Source organism: Lepeophtheirus salmonis, chromosome 6 (assembly GCF_016086655.4).
Source record: "Lepeophtheirus salmonis chromosome 6, UVic_Lsal_1.4, whole genome shotgun sequence".
In the NCBI taxonomy this organism is placed as follows: domain Eukaryota; kingdom Metazoa; phylum Arthropoda; class Copepoda; order Siphonostomatoida; family Caligidae; genus Lepeophtheirus; species Lepeophtheirus salmonis.
The window spans coordinates 1,301,243-1,328,330 of NC_052136.2; positions in this window are offsets into that span (position 1 = coordinate 1,301,243).

Below are 27,088 nucleotides of genomic sequence, written 5' to 3' on the forward strand. Positions count from 1 at the left end.
TTCCCCTTGTTCAACAAAAAACTGTAAATATGGCGTATTTTTTCTTTATTTGAAACCATCTACATATTCTTCACACACTCAAACAAATGTGAGTAAACAATCACACAACTTTCTATGAAGTTTTTTTGTACAAAGTCTTATCTTTCTAACTCCGTGTAGCTTAGAACAACGCGAGATATACATTACTAAGGCCATATATTAGGAAAAGAATGGATTTCTTTTTACTGTACACCTATTATGTACAATATTAATATTTCAGAGTAATATCAGTCCCGAATATATTGAATTCAGCAAAGATAGGTCTTTCTTTGATTACAGATTTAATCTGAAAAATTATTCTTGACAAAATTTTATATTTTTATCATTTTATGCAAAAAAACTCATTTCTTATCATGGATATTTTTAAATGTGGTTAATTACAAAGGATTACCAACAAAATGAATCCATATATAAATTATGCGCTAAGAATTGTAAGCATATATAAGAAATTGATCCTTGAATCATATGGGGAAAACTAAATGACATCGATAGTACTGGATGGAAACTAGATACTTACAGACTTGCATTTTATTGTTTGAGAGGTTCTGTGTGAAAAAATTAGAACTTTCTATGATTGTTTAGGTAGGCAATTATCTTATCCGTTCTTTTATAATATCAGTTAGTCAATCGTTATAATATTATTTTGTTATATCTTGTTTGTCTCACGTCGAAAGTTAACGGCTCTTGAGCAATCATTCCATAATTAGAGTAGGAAGAGAAATTGCAAGATGAACTGAGGCACGCTTCAATGATAGTTCTATAAATCATTTAGTGTTTGATGTGAAAGAGAGTGGAAAAGGGGTGAAAATATCATTCATACATACTACAAACATACATAGATATTCTGCTATGTCTCAACAATATCTAATCACTCTTTAAGTTGTAGCCTACTCAACTATCAAGATGATACTTATATTTATTGATAATGAGGGTGGAATAGTTTGTATATAAAAACTAACTTTATGAATAAAAAAGGAGAAATGATGCGTGTTCTCTTTAATACTTTTTGTTCATTATTTGATAGGTCGTCAGGGTGACAACTTCTCCGTCTAAAGTAAGCATTCTTACCTACCTTTGGTGTAAATTGGTTTAAAAATGTATAAGAAAATTAATTTATATATTTATATTTAAATATAAAGCTGCTCTAAAATATAAGGTTTTCCTCTTTTTAACAGTAATTCATTTTCTCTCCTCCCTTCAAAATCATAAAGCAGGCAGCTGATATTAAGATGGTCTTAATTAAGGTGTATCCTATGTCTCTTTTCGGCTTCTCCTTGTTCTCTTTTTTCATTAAAAACTAGCATCTCCGATGATAAGATATGTATAAAGGAGTTGAAAAAATGTCCTAGAATGTATGACTCGCTTTTATATCGGGTTATCAGACCAATATTTTTTTTTTTTAACCAATTTTGTCTCATTATTATTTCATTCTTAAAGACAGGCATTTAAGTGTGAATTACGTGTGAAAGAACAAGAACAACAATAAGGATTTGACCAAGAGTTAAACGTATAATTTCTTATTAGACTCAGAGTAAAATTGAGGACCCATCTCCGAGTAATTCCAGACTTTATCTCATTGCTGTATACGGGGTGGGATTTGTGTTTATATCCTTCCTCTCACGACGGTTGTTTGCAGCTGATCTAATAAAACGTCATCACAGCTTAGCAGCTGTCCTCCAAAACATTCAACAAATTGTCAAAGTGGACAAGTTTATTTTCTATTTTTTTATTTTTATATACCAGTGGGACATATATTATGCATCAGTGGATATGTACTAGATTCGAGGTAACTTTGCCACTTACATTTTCCCCTATGGTACTTTTGCCTAATGGATAATCTGCCCTAAGACATATTCCCGCCTTTTATACAATAGCCTGGAAACGGGGAGCCATGGCCCTTCTTGTTTTCGAATAGAGAATTATCATATAACCGAAACAGGATGCATATTTGAGAGGCGGTGGACCCCTCCCAAATTAAGGAATTTTTGGGAGGGACTAGATTTTTTTCCGATCTAAATGAAAATAATTTAGACAAAAATAGGAAAAAAAAATAAAATATTTGAATTTTTTTGTCAAAAAATTGTCTCTCTTATAAATAGCTATAGGTTTTCGATATTTCTTTCCAAAAAATTTAATATTTAATTTTTGCAGAAAAATTAAATTTTCTGTGATAAAATATGAACTTTTGTAAATTTTTGAATTCTTATAAGAGGAGCTATAAATTTTTGGAAAAAATTCGAAAATCAAGCCCCTCCCCACACCAAAAACATATATATATATATAATGCTGAATCCTGCGTAAGCCCCTGTATTTTGTAAATTTCAATTATTTTTCCTCTTTTCCCTTAACTTTCAAAAATGTTGCCAGTGTATGTTTTTTTTTTATATTATAGGCTCGAACTTTACTCTATCAAAAAAATAAAACCTTCTCAGAAAAAAATACAATAAAATCAATATTTTTGATTATTTCTATTTACATAAATAAAACAATAGACAACTAATGATGTCCTGCATCCCCTCAATAGAAATAATTTCCTTTGTCCTCAGTAACCTTCACAGACTCACTTCTGAAGGAAGTGCATGCCTTCTTCATATCCATTTTGGCCATTTCCTCCTTGATGGAGGTCGGTAGAGAGGTCTTATCCCTATATCTTTTTCTTAACGATGATTTTGGCTACCTATTGATCCCTTCCACCAGGGTCCTTTGTTCCCCTTCAAGGACCTTATCAGTCTGTGTACAGTTCTTAGTGGTAGAGATGTGAGCTCAGATTCTTCTTGTTAAATATTTTGCCTTTTATGGTTAACAAAGGCATGATCACGGTAGATCTGAGTTCTTGCTAATTTGATTTATATATATTTTGTTCTTCATATTATACGGATGCAATCGTGACAAGCTATGTTTTTATTAACAAAAAATCTTTCCTCCTGGATATTAATAATAACATTAACTCTTGCTACTTTCAATCTAAAATTAATGTAATAAGGGCATCTCATTTTGAATACTGTTTGAAAATTACTATTTGACTGAATTGAGTGAAATATCGGCTATCTTGCAAAAAAAAAAAGAAGAATATTTATTCTATTGAAAAATTCTTCTAGTTAACATTGATTAAACTTAAAACCAATCTAGGGAATAAAAAATAATTTATGTCTATATGAAAATCAGTCACAGTGTACAATGTGTATAGTGCTCCCTGATTTGGAGCATATTAAAAAAAGATAACAAAATCAAATGGCAACCTTGATAATTTGAAGAATGTTTTGGAGAAAAGCAGTTTAGCTGGTATAACGTTTCATTAGATCAGCTAGGATCAGCTATGACAAGGGAGGAGGAGGAGGAGAAGGAAATAAACAAAGCCATTGGGAAAAATTGACCCGATGTTCCTCCTAAATTCTACAACAAGGACTTACAATGTTAACTCGGCAACAAATCTTCACAGATCTTTTTGAGCACATACAAATGTTCAATCATGTTTTGAATAGAGTTGAAAAGTAGTAGGAAAAAAAATTCAGGATTCAGGAGTTAAATTATAATAACAAAAGCTGAGGAATAGAATAAATACATTCTTCAGACGTTCAATTCCAAAAAAGGGAGTCAGCAAAAAATATATACACGATTTACATCCCTAGTGAGAACATTTATTGAGATATATTGATTTTTACGTTCGTTAAAAGAAAAAACGATATAGTTACGTTATCTTTGGTACTTCAAAAGTGGCGTCTCTAGGGGAAATATATATTATTAATATAAAAAATTTGAAAACAAATGGTTAAACAAGTCCTTTTTTTAATATTTTATATTATTTTTTGACTTTTTTATATTTGACTTTCTTGAACTGTAATGGTCTTTTACATTGACCATACATAATCTTAGAACTAGGTTTGATAAAAATCGATGAGTCACTTTTGGCATAATCCTGGTGACTAATAAACAAACAGTGACCTTTAGTTGAGGTAATAAACATTCTAGTTTAAATATGATTTGGTGTTTAGAAAAAGAAAGTATTCCCTATAAAATAATTATGATATTTGCGTCATATATTTGTTCATAAAATTACTTGAGTAAAATGTATGTAGAGCATCGAAATTTTGGAAATCAATCGAAATGATGATCTTAAATGCAGGGCTTTTAAATTGAATAGGAACTAAATTATGAAAATAATTAAGTAAAAAAAACTATTAGAAAAAAAAAATATGTGAAATTGATTCATTTTTACTTTTTCTTAAATTTCCTACCAATCAATGGAGGAACTTTAAACTTTTATCCGAACAAGAGGGATAATATCTTATTAGATCTCCAGCATAGGTCTATGAAATAAAACTAATCTGAGGAATCTTTATGAAGACGAATGAATATCTTGTTACAGCTGCAATCATTATTGCTCTCAGATTTTCTACTTTTATGGGTTCTGGAACAGATAATTGTTCTGTCTTTTTAGATGAACAGAAAAAATGATTGGAAAATTAATTAATTAATGAGTCCCTGAATGCCTATCCAAGCGTATAAAATCCTCTTTTATGCAATACCTATAATACTTTATTAAAAGAATGGTTTTGTTGATTTTATAATTTACTTTAGATTTGACAAAATATATTTTATAATTATAAACAAAGTTTCTTACTTTGTTTATAATTGGTCAAGAATGAAAGTTCTTATTTTATTTCATATTTTAACACCAAGTCTCATGATAAAGTTTCATCATTTGAGATTTAATAAAAGTCATACACATACAATATTTTTGAAAGAAATCTTTTCACTTGCATAAAAAATAAATGACTCATCCAAAAATCATTTTAGAAAAAAAAATATATTAAGTATTATTTAAGTCATCATTGAAAAAAAAAAAAATAAATAAATAAAACTAGAGAGAAAAAGTTCACGTAGTAATTTGATATAACTTTTACTTTGAATTATTTTATTTTTATGTCAAAAGATGTGAGTAGTACAGAAATTATTTTCTTTCTTCATATAACTTTTTGATGTAGGTATGTCGTGTACCTGTTGCAATTTTTGTACAAGTTGTAACTTGTATAAGCAAAAACTAGAGGTGGGAACGTGGACTCTAAACTTGCGACTTGACTTGGGATTATCACATTTCAAACGGTAGTATCTGGCATTGGCCGGAGTATTATGGGATCGGTTTAAAGACTAACGTAGCTTTCATAATATGTATTTCCAGGATGACTTTAGAATCTCAGTTCTATAAAGAAATAACGCTCATCCAGCTACACTTTCATGACCTAGGGGAACAATTAGGGGGGGGCGATTTTTTTTACAAATGAATTAAAAACAATAATCGAATTTATCTGTAAGTGCATAATCTTTTTTCCTCTTAAACAATCAAGAAATTAAAAGTACATAGGATTAATAAAACTGACGTAAAAGTGTTTTTAATGATTATATAGTGTTTTTATTGATTCTGTATCTTGTTCTGAACTCGATATATTTTCGTTTTTAGGCTGAAAAATGAGGAGAAACGACACCCTTCTTTAAACCCTTTAAAATGATACAGATTTATCATCCAGTCCGTACCAAACCAACATGTATGTTTAGCAACTCTGCTTTATCGAATGGTTATTTTAAAGTAGTTCAACATTAGATATATTGCTTTTTTTTAAACAAATCACTGTTTTGTTATAAATATTTATAAGCAGGTACAGATTGTATAATAATTAAGTATCAAAAGACAGACAACTACTCTTGTATAATGTATAGCCAGAATCATTTTTAATTTTCGCAGACTGGAGTACGTGTTATTTTAACATGCGCCTAATTAAAATGAGACAAAGGACTTAATCATTGTTAATTTGTTGCAAAGGACAATCAAATAACTTTTTGGCACAAGATAACTGTCTTTGTTGTCTACCTTTTGTAATATTTCTATATTCATAGATCATAATCTAATCCTTTTATCCTAAAGCAGATTACTTTGTGTTAACAGATCAGATTTGAAAATAATGCGTTAACTTGTGATAATGAAATAGTTTTAGTTTTATGCGATGTGGTAAAGGAATATATCAAAAAGTCCTGATGATAACTTTATCCAATCAATTATAATTTGACGCCTAGGTACATGGTACAAATTATAACTAATTAAGATAGGGTTTGATTGTTTGTTGAATATACTAAGGCAAGTATACGTTATGTGGCATGACCTCTGCCAAACTGTGACTACAGAGCCCTTTTCTAAAATCTTACCAAATTTGTGGAAAAGAAAATATTTATTATTTATTTATTTGACGCTGTTATCATAGTTTTGAAATGAACATTATGCTGCATTATAGAAAAAGGAAATTATGTAAGGTAGACCTTGTGTAAGTGTTAAAGATTGTCTTGAGTTCATATAAAAAGGATCCATGCACCGTTTTTAAAAGCGTAGTGGCCAATAACAGTAACAGAACATATGTTTTTTCCTTCTATATGATAATTATAAAAAAGTGCCGTGCCCATGGCACCTTCCTCCTGTTGTGTGGTCCCTGGCAAACTAGATTTCGAGTCCAAATCAACTCTCTCGATTATTTTACTGTGGTATCAAGTTGAGTCACAAGACCTGATTTTATTAATAAAGTAAATTTTATCTGTATGTAAGTATGTCTAAATGTATGGAAAAATGTTCTGTATGTAAAAAGAAAAACAATTTAGCGGGTGTACTGTATATATTACTCGTACACAAACATAAAAACAACAATCTGACCGAACTAACAACAGTTTGTTGAGGCATTTTAGTCTGTTTAGCATGTGTTTACAAAATAAAATTGACAAATTTCCAAGAAATCTTCATTAAATGGTTTTAATAATAAAAGCAGACTTAATATCTACATTGAATACATGAACATCTACAAGGAGTGGGCTCGAGGGGCTATGGCCCCATGCCCAAATTAAAGAAATGTTGCTTTTTACTAAAAATTCTAATAATTGATGTTTTTCACAAAAAGTTTAATTTGTTATCAACTGCTTTAATTTTTTAATTTTTTTTGAGAATAGCTATGAATTTATGAATTTTGTTTCTAAAAATTTAATTGTCAAATTTTTTTACCAAAAATTTAAATTTTTGGATTTTTTAAAATCTTTATTGATATCATATATACAGGTATATACAAAACATAAAATATTATAATAAGAAATTTCTAGGAAGAATTGCTTTGTATGAACATAAATAAGCATTTCAGCTTAAAATTAGTACTCCAAGCCCAGATCTACATCTAAAAAGTCATAAAAACCAATCACACACTAAATAATATAAAATATAAAAATCAATCCATTGGTCTCCCTCGATGAAAGTATTCATGCCTCCGAACAATTGTTTTGAAAGTGGTTCTATATCTTGTTGAATATGACAATTTATATTTGACAATGCCAATAGTATGGTTCCAAGAATCACAACCCATTCTTGGTACTTTTAATGCAAAAGCACCATATCTTGCTGCTGAGGACAAAACTATTACTCTCAGGGTTTCTCTTAGATTTTGTTCTCCACTTACCAATTTATTGCCAATAAGGGCTTTGGCACTCAGAAGAACGAAATGCATTACCCGATTTTCTGCACTTTTTGGTACTTGCCTTGTAGGCAAGCCGAAAAAAACTGTTGACCTTAACGTATTAATGTTTTCCTCCTTTATATTTAGAGAAACAAATTGAATTAAAAAGGACACCAAAAAGGCACTCGATAAACGCATGCAAAGTAGTTTAAAAAACATTCTTTACAGGGATCGTAGTAAACAATTCTAGTCTGTGGAAATCTGGAATTGAGACGTAAACATTTTTGCTTCGACAACGCCACACAAAGAATTATTGATCGTGTTAGCCCAAGGCTATGATAGTTTTAATTTTCTGATGAAATTTTAACATATTTTGTGCGAAATATCAGTACATGAATGCCAAATTCTCATCTTTAAGTGCCAGGAAATATTCTTTGATGAATAATTTTCATCTAGTAAATGCTCACAAAATGCACACTGGTCTTGACCACAGCAATAATGATGAGTTTGGCAAATAGAAATGGATGAGTGACTAATTAGACAATAAATTAAGATAAAGTTTAGCATAAAATACAAGGACACAGAGTAAAAATAATGCCTATAAATTAATGTACATTATGTAGAAGTTTGGGAGAATATTCCTAATAACATATGTCGGTTTAAGTATGTATATCAATGGAAAAATAATCGAACCGATGACCAAGATCTAATTCAAAAGGAAAATGAGATCTTGATAGCACCTTGAAGGGTACGAGGTACGTAGATAAATGTGCTGAACGTATAGGAATATTTTCCACGGAAACATATGTAACGCTTTTAAGTTTATCTATACCAGACTGGATCCTAACAGGAAGTTCTGGAATGGCTGTCCCTGGGACGTATTTAATATCTTGGAGCCTCTGGAACAAGGTTTTAGGAGACCCCGACTCCTCTGTCAGGGAGAGTGGAAGCCTAGGGGCTTCTCCCAATGAGTGATGGAGGGGGAAAGTACACTCCCTGAAACACTCGGTACAGAAGATAGGAGGCCAATCAAAACAACCGTAAGGGGTTTCCTATAAAGGTACTACACAATATGATTTCTAACTAAAGACTGAATATATTTGCGATGTGAAAGTGCATAGTATAGGACTAATAAAGCTTGTTTATTAGCATAAACTCATTGTCTGTTACTATATATATCCTTTGCAAGGATGACTGATGTTAATGTACAGTTTAAGAATCCAATGAAGTACCATATCTTTCATAAAAATAAACATAACAAAATTCATTCTCCTGTCCCTCCATCATCACAATCAATGAGGCATGTCTAAAGAACATAACATACATGCTAAAGACTAGCTGTGTTTTTTTGTACACATGCTATTTAACGCTCAGCTGTGAAATATGACGTTATTAATATTTAACAACACATTCGTCTTCAAACAGGAGCATTTAATGATGTGTTTGATGATCTACGGGTTTTTTTTAAAATAGCAATGAGATCCCTTTTTCTAACCACTTAACTAACATATAAACAGAACAATGTTTCCAACATATGAGAATAATGAATTTCTGGACTTTCTCGCCACATTTTGCTTTAAAGTTCTTACTTACTTTCCATGTAGTTGGTTTGTGTTGGTAGATAACCACTATTTGAACACACACACTCATGAGCAAGGTTGTGACCGGTTCAGAAGTTCTATTGTTCCCTGTCTCAGTTCTTTCATTTCAATGGTTTCGGTTTCAGTTCTTTTTAATACATGATCCGTTTGGTAACAGGCACTTAAAACAGTAGCGGCAATGAAGGCTGCAGATGTATTCCTCTGTCGTAACGTCCCAGTGCTGGCAGACAATGGGTTTGAGGGCTTCGTTGTTTGGATGAAGGGCCCTTCAGTCCTTCCCCTCAACATGCACCCAAAAGGTGCGATTTACCGAAGTCTCATTTTTAGATGTGTTTTTTTTTTGACAAATCAGAATGTACTAAATGTGTTCGTCAACACAGATTTTTTTTTTTTTTTGACTGCGAAGAAAAAAATAAAAAGAAGATATGTTTTTATTTATTATGAAGATGTGTGTCTTCTCCTTACGACTAATTATATTTTTGTTAAGAAAGTGTTTATTTTTTGTTGATTCAGAAAAATATACAAAAACAGTTAAAATATCTTTAAGACAAACTATATTTTATACTCCTTCAGAAACTCTTAAAATGCAGCCCGCAACTACATTTCATATGACGAGTGAAAATTATTTAACAACAATTATAAAATAAAAATGATGTTATAAAGAACCTAAATTATGTTTTTAAAGCAAGACTGGCATGCACGTCTCAATAATCTCAGGAGGGGTTCAATCAATTGCTACCATTTTTTATATCGGTGCTAGGTAATATTCTTCTTTTTTCATCACACGTCTTTACATCGACCAACATTAGTTCAACACTAAATTATACAAAAGTAAAAGGAATCCAACTACTGATTTCAGTGTTCCCTGGTGAGATCTTACATTTACCTCCGCCACCGAAGTCGAACGGAGGTTATATTTTCCGCCCTGTTTGTTAGTTACACCAAGTTTATAAAAAAAGTTAAAGGTCGTTTTTGATCAAACTTGGTGTAAAGATTAGAAGGCACAAAAAAGAAGTTAAAATGCTTAATTGACTATTTTTTTGAAAAAATCGAGCTACATCACTCAATCTGATTTTAGGCAAAGGTTTTGCACTCAACCAAGTGCCCATTCTGGTTATATTTGCTAAGGAAAAACAAATATCCTACTGAACTCATTCATGAGCCCTTATATAAGAGAATGAAGATTGCCACAACCAGTCTAGACGCAAACTTTAAAAAAGTTTGTCTGAATTCAGGAGTAAATTGGAACAAATTGATATACATAACTCAATTTGATTATAAGATGAGGTTTTGTACTCTACAAAGTGCCGATTCTAGTTGGTAGCTATTTTGGCGCCTAATTCTTTTCAAGACTCTTTACTATAATAATAAATTTAATGTTGATATTCATTAGTTTCATATGAACATCATGTGAAGGATATTATAAGAGATTAAGAATCTCCAGACTCTTTTTTTTCCCTTCATGGAATCCTTATTGATCATCGAACATTATTTATTTTATGGATATTTTTCAGTGTCTTTCTCCCTTCCAGATGAAATTGAAGATAATCATTTTTCTTTCTTTCTTGGGGGATTTATATTTTCTTGTTCACAATGAAATAAAATCTGTCTCTTACATACTTGTATAATGTACATTAGACTGTCCCGTTTTCAAGTTAATACCTTCGTACATAGAATTTTTATGTTGGGGATAGTGAAGTGTCAGTCCAGTTTAGTTTTAAGATTGATCTTATCAGTTCTTGGAGCCGGTCCTTAAGAATTTGATAAATAATTTTATTAATATATTTATATTTTTCGATTATTACACAACACTCAGTGGCATATTCAATTAAACTGACATAATGATGATTAATTAATTATCAAAGTCGTTTCATCTTAATTTTCTTTAAAAACCCCAGGGGTGTCAATAGGATTTTATTTTAAGGGGGAATTTATTGAATACTTTCTTGAAAAAATTTAAAGTAAAATTTTTTTTTGGTTCGACTTTTTTGTTTAGAAAAGAAAAATTGAAAAAAAAACATATCTTTTTTACCTGTTTTTGCTAATCCATTTTTTTTATTTATGCAGCTATCATTTTTGGTTGGTGACGACAAAAGTTCTGATGGGAGGGACTCAAACCCTCCAGGGCAGGGCTCCTGAAACCAATATACATTATCCCTTAAATACTTTTAGTTACACTTATACAACTTAACAAAAATAAAATAACATCTTATTTTTATATAATATTTCCAGGCCACTGGGTAATCAGAAGAAAAATAAATTCCAAAAATCTTTTTTTTCCTATTTATTACTTTTAGGAAACGTTTTTCATTTGATCAAATTATTTCTGTCCAAAAAAACATTGTATACTTATTATTTTTTTAAAATCCATTATAAAAATTTCCTATCAGCTATTAACCAGCGAGTCAAAACTTTTGTCATCCCTATCTTAGAGCCTAAAATTATAATCAAATTACTCAAAACTACAGTCAGAGAGGCTTCACATTTTGCCAACATCAGTTTTATTATTGTTCTCTGCAGAAAAGATTTTTGTGCAGTGGGATAAAAATGCTAACCCAAGAAGGGGACAGTCTAATATATGTACCCACATCCTTGATGATGACAAATGATAGTGGATTAACCACCCATTTAACTTTGTAAATATTGTCCATAACTTTACCCATCGGTACATGTGTCTACAACATAGATTTAAAAGATTATTTTTTCTTCTTCTTATCTTAAAGGATTGAGACAAAAGGATAATCAATTATAGTATCGATGCTCAAAATAATTTTTTAATTCATAATTATCTTCTTCTTTTTATTTTTTAATTAAAGCTTCCCCATTTTATTTTTCTATGAAAAAACCATTATTGAATATTGAAAGGAAATTTCAACTGTGTGAGGAGTATAATACTTCTATTTGAAGGTCAAAGATGGGATGAAAAAAGGAACTTAAAAAAACTCTTATATTTTGAGGATACAAGGAATTTATATAATAATAGGTCTAGGAATCCATTATTTTCTCGATATATAGCTTTAGTAATCTGGATCTGGCGTTTTATAAGTCCGATTGGGTTAAGCTATATGTATTGAAAGATAAGATTTTGTATTAAATGTACCTTTATACACAATTTTTATCATTGCTTGACTCAGTATTGTTTCATGGATGTGCACAGGCAAAGAGAGAATCCGCTATATTTTACAGTTTTTATTTGATGCAGGCGAAAATGCAAGCCAGGCGGATAAAAATGTAACACTGTAGCCGTCTATAAGGAGCAATTTTGGTTTGTCAGTTCTGTTCCGTGAATTTTGATGTCAAATATGTACCTCGCTCTGGAACACAAATTATCGAAGACATCGATAAAATTATGGAAATAGTCAAAGCCAGCCGTCATGTAAGCACTGTTTCAATTGCCCAAGAGCTAAACTTTGGACCAAAAGTGTTTGGTATCACTTCAATAAGGCTGGATTAAAAAAGAAGCTCAATGTATCGGATAATTCTTAATATACTAAAAAACATTGAAATTGAAGAAAAATAATGATTCCTTTTTACTAGATCTTGTATATACTACTGTTGAAACTATGTCACAGACCTATTTTTTTACGGTGCGGCCTAAACTTATTTTTTCCATAACGATTGGGACCGATACTTCGGTCGTTGCCGAATGCTCTGAGAGTGTTCTTAAATTTAATCGTAGACGGATTTTTACAGTCTCATTCTATGGACCGATTATCTCCCCATCTCAGCCTGTATCTAGCACATTTGGTTACCCAATACAGTACCTTCAATACCAGGTAACTTTGGGTTCAAATCATAAGTATTACCTTGTGACAATGCCTCTATTGTCATATTGACATTGAAACAAATAATTCGCCTGATTTTTAAGTGAAATATTTTTTAAAGGTAAATTTCACGGCCTCTGTAGTTCAGAATTGTTTGTTTAACAAAACTGTCATTTGTAAGGGTGAAACACAATTTCAAATCCAGAACCAATCGATCTATTTCAAATCAATGTATGGTAATTTCCTATGGCACATATTCGTATAAGGACATTTCGTATAATACATGTTGTATGAGAACATTTTGTATAACAACAACTTTATGAATTGTCATTTTGTACCCTGAATGTTGAGGTTGTTTTTGGGTACCACAAATGCTTATATAGCTACTAAGAGCCCCTCACAACCGCCTAATTGTACCCCATAATGTTGGGGGTGTTTTCGGATACCCCCGGGTACCAAAATAGGATTCAACCCACCCTGATACTTGGATAAACTACCAATACCCCCTTAAACCCCCAATTGTAACCCAAACGTTGGGTTTTTTTGGATACCGCTGAGTACTAAAACAGGATGTAACCCACCGCCAATACTTGAAGAAGCTTCTAAGAGTCCCTTAAAAATGATACAAATTCTTGTCGTAAGAAATTGTCTTCTGCTAGATAAATGAAATGTCAGGTTTAGGGCCCAAACATTCGGGGTACAATTAGGGGTTTGCATCCCGTTTTGGGACCCGGTGGTACACAAAAAAAAACCCCAACATTTAAGATACAATTGGGGGGTTGCATCTCTTTTGGGTTTTAACGAAATCAAAAAATAATTGACTCTCTTTATTGGCTAGTAGCTAATTTTAATGAACGGCGAGTCCTGGTTATAGGTAATATTGTGTCAGTTCTTTATTTATTCATTCGAGTCCAATTCAGTTTTAGGAACAGTCTTATTAGTCCTTGGGACCGGCCCATAAGACAGTCGATCCTTTGAACTGTCAGTACAAGAACTAGTCAAAAAAATGAAATAAAGGTGATGTCTCTAACGTACTATTGGAGGTTAAGTTAGACAGTCACTTTTCAAATGAATACCTATTTTACTCCCAAGCACTAAGAATTTTTCTGTTGGGAATGTATGAAAAAAAAATTGAAAACATTAAATTCAATTTTTTTTGAAGGATATTTGTTTTTTTCATAGTCCTTATTTATTGTGTCTAATCCCCTCTTAGGATCAGTCCTTCTGACTTACAGTACTAGAACTGATTTAAAAAAAAATATGTAATATATATAGTTGAGGGACTTCAAACAAGTACGTAACTTTATAAATTTTTAGGACTGATATGCAGGACTGAACTGGAGGTGACGAAGAGTGCACTGGACCGAACTGCAGACTTCAGTTCCAAATAAGGACGGACAACACAATAGGTATAGAAGTTGTAATAGTGTTTATTTCGGCTGAGTTCGTCACATCTCCCCTTGTTTACGTCAAATTTGGTATTTTTGTCATTTTGTCAAAATTAGAAAATATAACTTTCAGTTAGACTAAACATTTTTTTTGTCATCGTAATGCAAAAAATATCTTTTATATTGATACATTTTGTCTAATAAAAGCTGACTAAATTAACAGGTTTTAAAAAAAATTATTTTTATTTATTTATTCACTTTATAGAGAAGAGTACCCACGACACTTTTCAAGTCATTCCTTAGCTTGAACGGTATTTTTTCCCCCCATCAAGAAGGAGTTTAAAATTAAAACACGATTTTTTTTGGTCCATTGTTTTGTAATAACAATAGCAGCGGACCATTTAACACAATAACTCTCAAAATGAAGAACAAATTGTCATGAAATTTAGGCAGCTGTATTTTGAAGGTTGTTACACACTAAAAATAAAGTGAATAAAAAAAATATATATGTGAAGCCAGAGACTTTTCAGCCCATATGTTATTTAAAATACTAATCACATGTAATATATATCAGAATTGACTTAATTTTCTCAAAATCCGAAAAATGGAAGTAACTGTTTTGAAAAGAAACTCATTTACTTTTTTTTTTTTTTAACCCCACAAAACATCAACTATAAGTACTCTTCAAACAGAAGAGTACTTTAATAAGAATTAGATGTGGAGACGACGTAGAAATACACATACTAATTCAAGATTTGATCTTTAAATATCATTTAAAGTGAATAATTGTAGAAGTAAGTTTAAACTTTGGGATTCGTCATTCTTCGAACATACCTCTCTGTATATGTATAATGTATATTCTTCTATGGTTGAATACTCTTTAACAATGTTTGTTCGTACTACTAAGATATATTATCGTGTGGTGAAGATGTAATGATACAAATATTTATTTAAACGTACACCAATGTAATATATGATTGGATGGATTAGATATGATCCAAGTGTCGTATGTATTTTGTAAAACATATTGTTATTGTTGTAATTGAAGAACCCTGTTAACCTTAATTTCTTTAAACGGAGTAAACCATGACTCCAAATGATATTTTGGAGAGATTAAGTTTGTGGATTGTAGGAATTAGAGGTTCTCATTTCTAGGGAAATTGTCGTTGAGCAGGATCCCGTTAGTAATCTAATATATTTCAGAAGAAATTTTAAACTAATTTTACCCATACGTTCTCAAAGTATCTTTTATTTTTATCAAATATTTTGAAATACTAGTTACAAAAGTACACTAAAAACATTTAGGAACACAAATATGAATAAAATATTAAAGACGTAGTCTAATTCTGCATACTTAAAATGTCAATATAGTTATTTAAATTATTTATTGCACTCCAGTCAAGCCTGGAGCTGGAAACATTCATGGAATAGATGAGGAATTGATTTTTCAAGATCCCTGCGTATTTATATATTTTGTTATAGGAAACAATTGTGAAGAATTCATTTTTCACACAGAGTTTCCAAATTATTCCTTTACCAGGTTAAAAAACTAGGCACTCCTACTGAAGGTATTAACTATTAGAAACCTGGTTGGTTTTTTAGAGGCAAAGGGTCTATTTTTGGACTTCCGTAACTTGATCCATTCTGCAACAATAATTTAATATATGTATCAGGTAAAAAGGTAACTACAAACATATAAGATTTAAGTAAATTTCCATCACTTCAAACATTTTCTTGCTTTGTTGGCCTTCTTTATTATTCCACATTATTTGTAAAGTATAAATCGTAAAAACTATACCCGATCAATTTTTGTTAAACTTAAACAAGAAAATATAATTTAAATGAAACTTATTTTATTGAATAATTTAATAAAGGACTTCACGAGAGAAAAATATTACTCTGGAATTTCCCTAGGTGAAAACCCAGAGAAATCCTGGGAAAACGGGATCTTGAGAGAAAAAACCCTAGTAGGTATATCATTGATTTTCTAGACAAAATCCATCGTAGGACAAAAAATCTACATGACATACAGAGCCGGTTAAATGCAACTGAAACCATACTAGTTGTTTCAGACCCAGCGATTATAATAGGCTTGCGCTTTATAAAAAAGTGGAATAGGATAAAAATTGTGAAAAATGATATTTAAAGGCTGTTGAAAAAACATATATTTTTTATTTAATAAAAGAAGGTCATTTGAATAAAAACAAGAGTCCTAACTTTTTTAACACACCTCCTATTTAATAATTTTTTTTTTTTTATTGCAACCAAGTTAAAAATTCCTGATACAAAATATATGTGTTAAAATGAGAACTATAAAAAAACTCTGAGCCCAAAGGCCAAATGACTGCAGATTTGAGTGTTCACAATTCAAATCAATACCTAGTCCATATGGTTCCCAGTCCAATTCAAATTTGAGCCCATATCATTCTCATTTCAAGTCAAGTCTGACTTCATATTGTTTCCAATCCAAATGATTTTGAGTCCAATTCAAGTCCGAGTCCCAATGATTTTGAGTCCAATTCAAGGCCAAGTACACGAAAATATGATCCGAGCCCGGATTACGGTATTATAGTTCTATCTCTCTACGACAGGTTTGCTGAAAAAATGATTCATAATATAATGAAAATGGCTTATTAATTCACTAATTTGAATTTTGAATTTGTATGTAAAGATTTTTATCAGAAACCAAACCATTGATCAAATCGAACTAGTAGTATTTATAACATCATTTACAGTATATTTATTTAAATTTATTATATTTTACTATGTACTTTGGCAGGATTTTCGTTAGATTTTCTTAGGGAGGGACTGAAGCTTCTCTCATCGAAACAATAAATTCATTAATAAAGTATTTTTGTATATATATACTATATTTTCATTTAACAGAATTGGTTCGCTGAAACCTTTTCTTTTTTACAATATAATTGAAGTTTTGATTTTGATCAATCATGCTATTATTTCTAAATCCATTGCTTTTTTACTCAACAGCTTTTTACAAAATTATAAGGATTTTATCATTATATGATTAAAATTAAAAAAAAAAATCAATGACCATATATCTATAAAAATTTAGGATAAAAAACTAAGGTCATAGTTTACTTTTTTTTCTTTATAAAAATAAAAGTTATAAAATACACTTTGTTAAGCTAACCAATAGCTTATTAATGATTTATTATACTTGCTCATCATTACTTTGGTCTGCGATATACCGTATGGTCTATTAAAATATGAAAAATTACTAATTAATTATGAGTAAGGTATTGAATTAATTCATATTTGATATAATAAAAAGAAAGGGGAAGGCCTGCAGTGTCAGTCATGCAAACATCGAGGCCCTCAAAACCACTATCTGTCAGCACTGGGACACCATGAGAGAGGACTACATATGCCTTTCGCCGCCACCTGGAAGCTTTCATTGCCGCTAAAGGTGATTACATTAATGATTAAGAGAGCTCAAATCTATTTATAGCATTGATTTTGTTGAAATTCTATTGTTAATTAATAAATAATATCTTGTTGAAGTTTAAAATAGATTTCTATGGTCTACTCGGTATAGCTAATCAAATATAATCTTTAAGGCCTCAAAACTCAGAATTGCTTTGAGTTGAAAATCCAAAAATTCATTCCTCCGCCGGTCAATAATACCACTTATCAAAATTGTCGTCAAACCTGTTTCCATATGAAAATTTATCAGTGAATATTCTTATTAAAAAATTAACCTATTTTTGGGTATGTAATTATACTATGCGGTGTTGATAACCTTTGGATGAAAGGATTTTTTTGTCCACCATGTTTTTTATGTCCTCGTAAGATATCCTAGAAAATAATGTACCCATAGAATGTTATCTCATTAAGAAGCAAGAATCTCATAAATTAAACGAGTCTTGACTTTTCATTTTAGATCAATAAGCATGTCCTTCGCTTGAGTGATATATCTCGACATACCATGAAAGTATATTTGCAAAATATTTAGGAAAAAAATCTGTAAATTCCAGTCTAGTATCTTCACTTACAATAAAGGAAGGGATAAATTACATGGAAGTATGATACAGTTAAAAAATCGTGACTTTGGTAAATTATATATAATGTATGCGTCTCGGTGGTCATCAGAGTGATTCTGACAGATTCACTATTTCAAGGATGATAAGGCTTTGGACCTTTTATTTGTTCTCCAATAGGTTCCTTTGATTTTTAAAGGGAAATAATTCAAGTATTTGTGTTAGTGGTGCATCGATTAGACTCAAATGTTTAGTTGATTTTCAAACTAAAAAAAAAAGGAGTCGACTTTGTTAATTTCTTTTCCCAACCTTTTCATCACTATCTTTACATATACCAGTGTTTCTTAACTTATTCATTGAATCTTAATTTATTAGGTTAGCAAAGTGTCTCATAACAAATCATATAAATCGAGTGTATGTCTTGACATCTTTCGAGCCTTTGGGACTCACTTACCGAATCTCTGGGGTACGATCGAACCAAGGTTAGGAATCACTGCCCTATGGGTATTTTTTTTTGTGGGAACACCTAATTTTGGCCCAATATTTGGGCTTAAGATTACGTATTTTTTTATACACTTTTTTAATTTTTTGGAACGTCGCTTCGCTAAACATTGAGAAATTTTTACTTATGTATTTTTATAAGCTTGCGATAATTGGATTTGAACTATCCGCTGTCGTTGTCTCCAATTTTTAGATGAAAATAGAAAATATGACGTGTGGGCTAATTTATACAGTTTAATTCTTGTATCTTGGCCTTATTCCTGTGTCCACGGATGGACTCTGTGTTTCTCCTTCCTCCTAAATTCACAATTAGTAACATATTTAAGAATAATTCCATAAAATTAGGCCCTTCATGATCCTCCAAAGTGTTCATTTTCCCAATATTACAAAGAACTCGAAATCTGTTTCCTCTTACTCCAAATATATTTGATTGTCGTCGCTTTACTAAGCTTACAATAATTGAATTTCAACTTTCCGCTCTGGCAATCTCAAATTTTGAAATAGAAAGATGAAGTATGACGTGTAAATAAACTTTTAAAATATATCTCTGATTTACATTGAGGCCTTGTTGTTTGAGAGTCTTTTATTTTTATTTTGCATTATATTGTACTCCAAAGGTATGTATATATACACATTATAAAAATCTCTTACAGAAGGCAAGACATCATTCATGTCTCTTAGGCGTTTATGTAAATTATACATACATAAAAGGTCTACGGAGAAGCTTTTAGGTCCTTGGAGTATCTACTACTTCTTATGTGGATATGAAGATCCCCTCGTTTATAATTATACATAATGAGTATTTCCAAGAAAGAAAAAAAAATGTTGAGAAATGTTTTTTATTTTTTATAATACCTCATATTTCACGAAATTATCATTTAATTATCATTATTTAAGAATATGTACATGTAAGGTCATTTTACCGTGGTGTGAAATACCTACGTACAATTGTACCTATTTACATAGGTAGAACAGATAATCACTTACAAGTCGTACTTATTATTAGTGATGGTCCGTATTCCAATACTAGAGGAATATCCCTTGAAGTCTTGGTCTCAATCCTTTCAAGGGTTGTTTTTTCGTCTTCCCCAAATTTTGGTCCCATCTCGGTCCTATCTTAATTTCGTATCAATCTTGATCGCTTAAAGTCTTGTTCTCATCATGGTAAAACCAAGGCCAATCAATTCTTTCTCTGGGTTTGATTCCTTAAAGTCTTGATGTTGTTGTTTTAAACTCAGCTTCCTAAATTTTGGCCATTTCTTGGTCTCAGATTATGTTTTCTTTACAACAAATATTGTGAACTAATTATGGCATTGCCAAATCGTCATAAAATATTGGTTACAAACAGAAAGCCCTAGTTCTTTTACTCCAAAATAATCAGTAAGTATTCAAGTTCATATGATTTTGTAAACTTTATTTTATACATGCTTTTTTAATTACATGTTTAAAAACGTTTTTTGATAGTTTTTCAAACTAAGAAAAATAATATATAATACTTTCAATTGATTCTTTTTCAAAATTATGTGAATTGGAACTACTTGGTTATTTCTATTAAATAAATTATATTCATGACATTTATGAATTTTCATTAGGTAGACAGTATTTTTTGCACCACGGAAGACTCATTAATATTTTAACCATCTACTCAATAATTACTAGAAGCTCTGAAATATTTGCAATATCGAAGAAAATGAACAAAATGTGATTTTTATAGAATCAAGAAAATACATCTCACAACTAAATACTATATTTAGCTGTATGTTTTATTACATGTGCTCTCCTTCACAAGCAATAACAGCCTCAACATGCCGGCGAACAGATTGGTAGCTTTTGACGTTGAAGGTCGTATTCACGTCGCACCACGCTATCATGATGTCAGCTTGGAGAAAATCCCAATTTGGATGTAACATGTGGGAGAAATTTTCTCCAAGACACCTCAAACTGGGGGTTGAGGTCAGGATCGGAGGCAAGCCACATGGAGGCGGGGCAGAAGTCATCCGTACTGTTGCTGCAAAATCTTTGGTTTATCTTGACTATAAACACCTTTCAACACTATTCCCATCCTTCATGGATTTCTTGATGTACTAGGTTGTCCGGATGGCAATGCCAACGGTCTATGCAGCCTGCTCAGTAACGACGCCGGAGCAGAAGAAATAGCGCAACCATTGCTTTTTTGTTATTCCTCTGACATTTTTACACTTATAGATATGGAAATAAGGCAAAATTAATTGCTACTGCAATTTTTGGACTCCACTCTGTATATTAGGAAAGTAGTATTGAGACTCGGTTCAACCTTCGTTAATGATTGAATTATTAAGTGCACAAAATTCAATGGACCAACTGGTATCTTGTAAAAAATATTCATATTTTCATTATAAGAAAAACATAAATGTATAATATTTTGACTTAGTAATAAAATTAATACTAGTATATACAGGAATATCTTAATAAAAAGGAACCAACAATGATGTCACCTTCTCTAATGACCGAGAAGTGGGACTAGACTGCAAGGGATCGGACCGGCACAACACTAGTTTTTAGGTTAGAACCAAAACTACATTTGATATTCAATAACCAAACTATTGGTTCTGTTCTTGGAGTTTATCTCATGTTATCCTCTGCTCGTATTCTATCCAGGCTCTTGTGGAAGAGGTGGATGAATGTTGAGATCATGTTAGATCACCTTTTTTTTATTGCCACCCATTGTTCTATAAATATCAGTCCAGTCTTCAGCTGTGAGTAGAAAACTTTTGACATAAAGTCCATCCGAACATATATTGGTATTTTTGTAGTCTTCAGATGTGGATTGTTCGTGATGTCATTCATTGGATTGATTGCAACATTTCTGTAATCAAAGCTGGTTAAAATATATGAAAAGTACTTGTAAAATGATAATATGTATTCAATAATTTTTTACGGTGGCATTGAAAATGTCACCGACTTATATTTTAGAAATGGGTCACATTCACTTAAGACACAGACTATTGGTACATTGACAAAAATACTCCTTGGATCAAATAAATATTGTACACTCATTTCTATTTTGAATTGCACCATGTGTGTGTTTATCATTTAGTAGGTGTTTGATCCATTCATACATAAGTAAGGGCCTATTTGTGTAAGAAAGGTTCAATTAAGTTCTACCACCTTTGATTATATCATAATGACTCACACAAATAAATCAAATAACTGTGTTTTTCATAATGTATACATTAACATACACATTCATTCAATGAAATTTTGGCTTCGTTGCATAGAACATAGTCACAAGGCATTTATGGTAGTAGTAGAATATGACTCAGGGGTAATTTGATGGTGTGAGAGATGGAATTAAATAAAGGATAGATATCACAAATGAAAATATATAAACATCATAATTCAATTAATATTTAAAAGTTCAACAGTAATGGGAAATGAGCTTTAAATGTATGTTGAACTTTTGTAGTTTGTTTACAAGACGACTTTAAGTACCTCCCTCTTGTGGTAAAAGATCAAAATAAATAAATATAGTATACAGTTAAACCTGCTAGTGTTCAATACATCCTTAGCACAGGTGTCCATTAGAGCAAGTTTGACTGCAAGTTTGATGGTTTATGACGTAACAGAACCACCGCCCTTTCAACATCTTTGTTAACCCTTCGTTAGTGGACATCATTTTTTACGTAGTTATTGAACTAGGCTTTAAAGTTATACCTAAACATAAAAAACATTTTATTACATGATACACAGTCGACATTGACTCAAAAAAACGCTATTTAAATTTTTAATATTTTCTTAACCATTTCATTCATTTTGCACTCGTAAATATTAATTAAAATATTTAAATAACGTTATTTCTTTTCATTAATCTTACAACAAATTTGCTAATTTTATTTTTAAAAAGCACTTATATAAAATATTAATTATCTATAAGGAACTTTAAGTACCTAAATAGTGTGACCCCTTGATCAGGAGATCGGTAATAGTGTGAGTAGGGCTGTCCCCTAATACCCCACAAGAATTTTATCATGCTTCGGTGGCCAATGGAGGGTTGGGTCTGAAAGAGCACCTCATATCCAGCCGAACCTTTGCAAATGGTACAGCTCGGACACTACGGGATAGCAAGATAGAACCATCATAGAGGTCTCAAGATATTACAGACCTATGTTGGAGTTAAATAAGGTCCTGATAGGGGGGGGGGGGTCCTGATATCATGCTCCTCCAGTGACCAGAACCCCAAGTTGTACAGAAAGACACTTTATTCAAAAGTAGACAAAAAGGGGCCCGAGTCAAGTCAATAAATGCAGCTGATACCCGGACAAAGTAAAAACCTAGCTCATATCATCCAAACATGTCCAAAATTACAAAATGTGAAGACGGAAAGACACAATGTTATTCAAAGAAAGATTGTGAGCTCCCTGAACCTGTGGAGGAGTAAAAGCCACGGAAGGTAACGTTGTGCTACATGAGGGATCGTGCTTGAAACCCAAGATTATAATTTTTAAGGTTGACAATGTCTACATGGCGGATCTGACCATTGTGTTGGACGCGTGTGAACGTGCAGATTGAGAAAAAGAGATAAGTACGGGACAGGCGTGTTTAAAAAATCACTAATTGTGCATCTTGCACTTGATGACACGTATGAACTAAGTGAAATAATTGTAATGCCTTTAGTAATAAGTTGGATGGGAGTAATGTCTAATCAGGCATATACTGACCTAAAGAAGGCTCTGGACCTCCCTCCAGTATTCATAAAATGGATCCAATTAAAAATCTTAACGGCCTTGCATGCTCTATACATATTTGATCATAATATGATGCAGAGGCCAGGGTTTTAGAATAACTTATTTACGTACATTTAGTTCCCCTCCCTTTACCCCTAATTCACAAGGGGGGTAAAGGTAAAGAAGGGAGTAACAAGCAACTATTAAATATCTTATTACGAAACTTAATATTTGAAATTTTATTTTATCTGATGAATATAAATTTTGTGGTAATTATGTATTTTTGGACTATTTTTTCAAAAAATTTAATATTTGGTATTTTTTTTAAATTTTTTTCCCAAAAAATTTCATATTTGAAATTTTTTTCCTAAAAAAAAAATAACCAAATATAATTCTGCGGACGCTCCTGAATATATATCATTAGTTTGCTCATCTTCCATTGAAATGACAAACATATTATTCCCCTTAATTTAATAGTTCAATATATGTGATTAATATTTTGTATGCTTATTTCTATAGCCATGAACCTTTATGGATTATGTACTACATATTGTGTAAATGCTTATATTTGAAGCCGAATCTCTGTATCATAATTATGCATTTACGTTTTACATATCAAATAATTACATATATATATGAGACTGGATGCAACTCATTAATATCGTCTGTCCTTGAGGTAATTGTTTAATATCATAAATTTATTATTTGAATACTACATACATATTGAATGTATTCAATCATAAATTTTGATACAAAATACATTAATTTCTCACAGGTTTAACATTCAGATCACATATGGTTAAAAATTGATCTTGTGGAAAATTTTGCATCATTAACAGGGGCTTCCGCAGGATTATATTTTTTTTGGGTCGGGGGATTTTGGTTTTTGCTGGGTTTACTGAGTTTTTGGATTTTTTAAAATTCAAATAATATAATTTTTTGAATTTTTTTTCAAAAATCCATTTGTAATTGCTAAAAATCTCAAAAAATTAAATTTCAATTATTACATTTTTTGAAAGTCAATTTTAAAAATTTACAGCTGTTCACAAAAAACAAAAACTTTTTGGAAAAAAATCAGAAATCCATAGTTGTTTACAGAAAATTAAATTTTTTGGAAAAAAAATTTGAAAAAGTTTAGACATTATATTTTTCGAACAAAAATTTCACATATTAAATTTTTTCGAAAGAAATTACAGTAATTCAAAGCTATTCACAAAAAATTAAATTATTTACTCCACTGCATAATTCGCCCAAAAAACCTATATTTAAAGAAAATAAATCTCTTAAGAAAAAAAAAATCTACCTATTTCAGCAAAAGAAATTTTCATTTTGACAAAAAAAATCATTTTTAGTCAGTTGTCGAGATGGAAAAATACGATCACTCATTAAGTAGTTTTTTGTTGATTTGAAATTTTCAAAAATTATGTACGCAAATAACAACAGAGATTAAATGCCTAATATAATTAAATTATCGATAGTTTTTCATTATTAGGCAGGCGTCGAGATGGAGAAATACGATCACTCATTGAGTAGTGTTTTGCTGATTTGAAATTTTCAAAATTCTATGAATGCAAATAACTCAATGCAAGAGGGCTATCATTGGTTCCATCTGATTCTTGTTATTAAAGGATTCCAAATTGGTCTTGTAAGTTCTGATTGAGTAATCGGAACCAACTCTGGGACCGTTTATTAAAAATTAAATTGTTCTTAATGATGTAAAATTGTTACGATTGTTTTACAGAATAAATTCATATGAATGCAAATATTTGCAATGTAAGAGTTGAAATAGGATACAATGTCAGTAGTACCAATTGTTTTCACTGATACCAAACGGATAGTACAGTTTTTATCTTCAGATGTATATTCAAAAATACAAAATCCTTGAGATGCCCTCTGAATACAAACGCCGTACAGCCATTATTATATTTTTTTTAAATGTTCCTTTAATTAGTCAGATGGACTTGCACTGATTAAGATTAAGTAAATATTAAAGTATTGCAATTAATCCAACTGAACTTGGAATCTCCTTTGAAGTCCATATCCATAAAGTATATTTCCTTCTCTAGGAACGACCGGGGTGCGAACCTAGGTACATTAAGTTTAAGAAAATAATTTCTCCGGAGCGTGTTGTCCATTGAGCTACGTCATTCCATGTTGTGTGCGTTCCATTATTGTGTGCCTGGGTGACTGACGCACAACCAAGGAGATTGTTGAGTTTACAAAGCTTCCCAAATCACCTGTTTACTATGTTGCTAAGGCTTATAATGAGTGATGGGGCGGGAAATTCTGCAAGGATTACTCATGATCTATCTGAGAGCCCAAAAAAATGCACTCCAGACTTCCTAAAGCAAAAGTCTAAAAGAAATGTGGCCTCCTATCTCCCTGCATCTGAATCCCTTGAACTACCCTATGTAGCCTGTTTTGGAGAAAGTGTCCAATAAACGTGCAAACAACCCCTTCGACTCCATGCAGGCTTCAATTCTAGATCCAGTGGCCAACATGAACAAGGTATTCTTCCTCAATGCCTGTGCCAGGTTCAGAGCCAGATTGGATCCTTTAGTTGAAACTGGAGGGCGTTGGTTGAGTGATTGACTTCCCCTTGGACCTGTCATACATGGGTAAAAGATATTTGAATAAATTTTGGCAAAATAATTGTTTTTACATTATCCTGCTACTTGTATTATTTCTAAAAAAATGTATCAAAAAACAATTTTTTATTTTCATTTTACACTGCTTCTTAATGGGAAAAAATACTGTTCAAGCTAAGTAACACTTGAAAAGAGTTATGGGAATATTCTACATAAAAGGAATTTAAAAAAAATGTATTTTTTTGAAGGAAAAATAAAGTATTTTCTTTGTAAAGTCTGGGACGTTTCAGTCCATGTTTTACTTGAAATGGAGCACTCTTACTATGAAAGTGAAAAGGTTTCATCAACAACAAACTCATGGTGAATCCAAATATCTCGTAAAGAATGTCATTCAAGTACGGATAAGGAAGGGGGAATTGTATGCCTTTTAAAGTTGTATATTAAATATGTACATTGTACATATAATATATATTATAAAGTGTCATCTTGAAGGTCGAAAGAAGGACATTTTATTTATAAATTATAAATATCATGGGTCCAAAAAGATTCATTAATTTGATTCTCTTTTTCCTTTTTTTTAATCCTCATTACATGTGACATTCATCTTCATAAAAAGTAAAAGTTTTGATTTCTATTCGGAAAAAAATTTAAAAGAATTAATCAACGTACTTGTTGTTGTTGTTGTTTGAGGAGGGGTCATAGACAAGATTTCAAGGAAGATGTTATCAATGGTCCAACAGAATATACACAGTAGATTGTTCAGTTTTTAGGTGAATACTTTTCTCCATTGGCATAACGGACTCAGACCACATCAATCCAGCAACTACAATTACTAGTATTAAGCTATACTATTTGTTTTTTAGGTTACAAAAAATCTTTCGTATCGTTTTAAGACCCGTACAAAATTAAAGTACCCGAAGCCAGTTTGGGTCTCAGAACTTATCGCAATATACAAGTTTACTTTTACTCTAGTTTGAGTTATGTATCTCAATTTGTTCAGAAGTTATTGTTGATTTTGCGTTTTAACA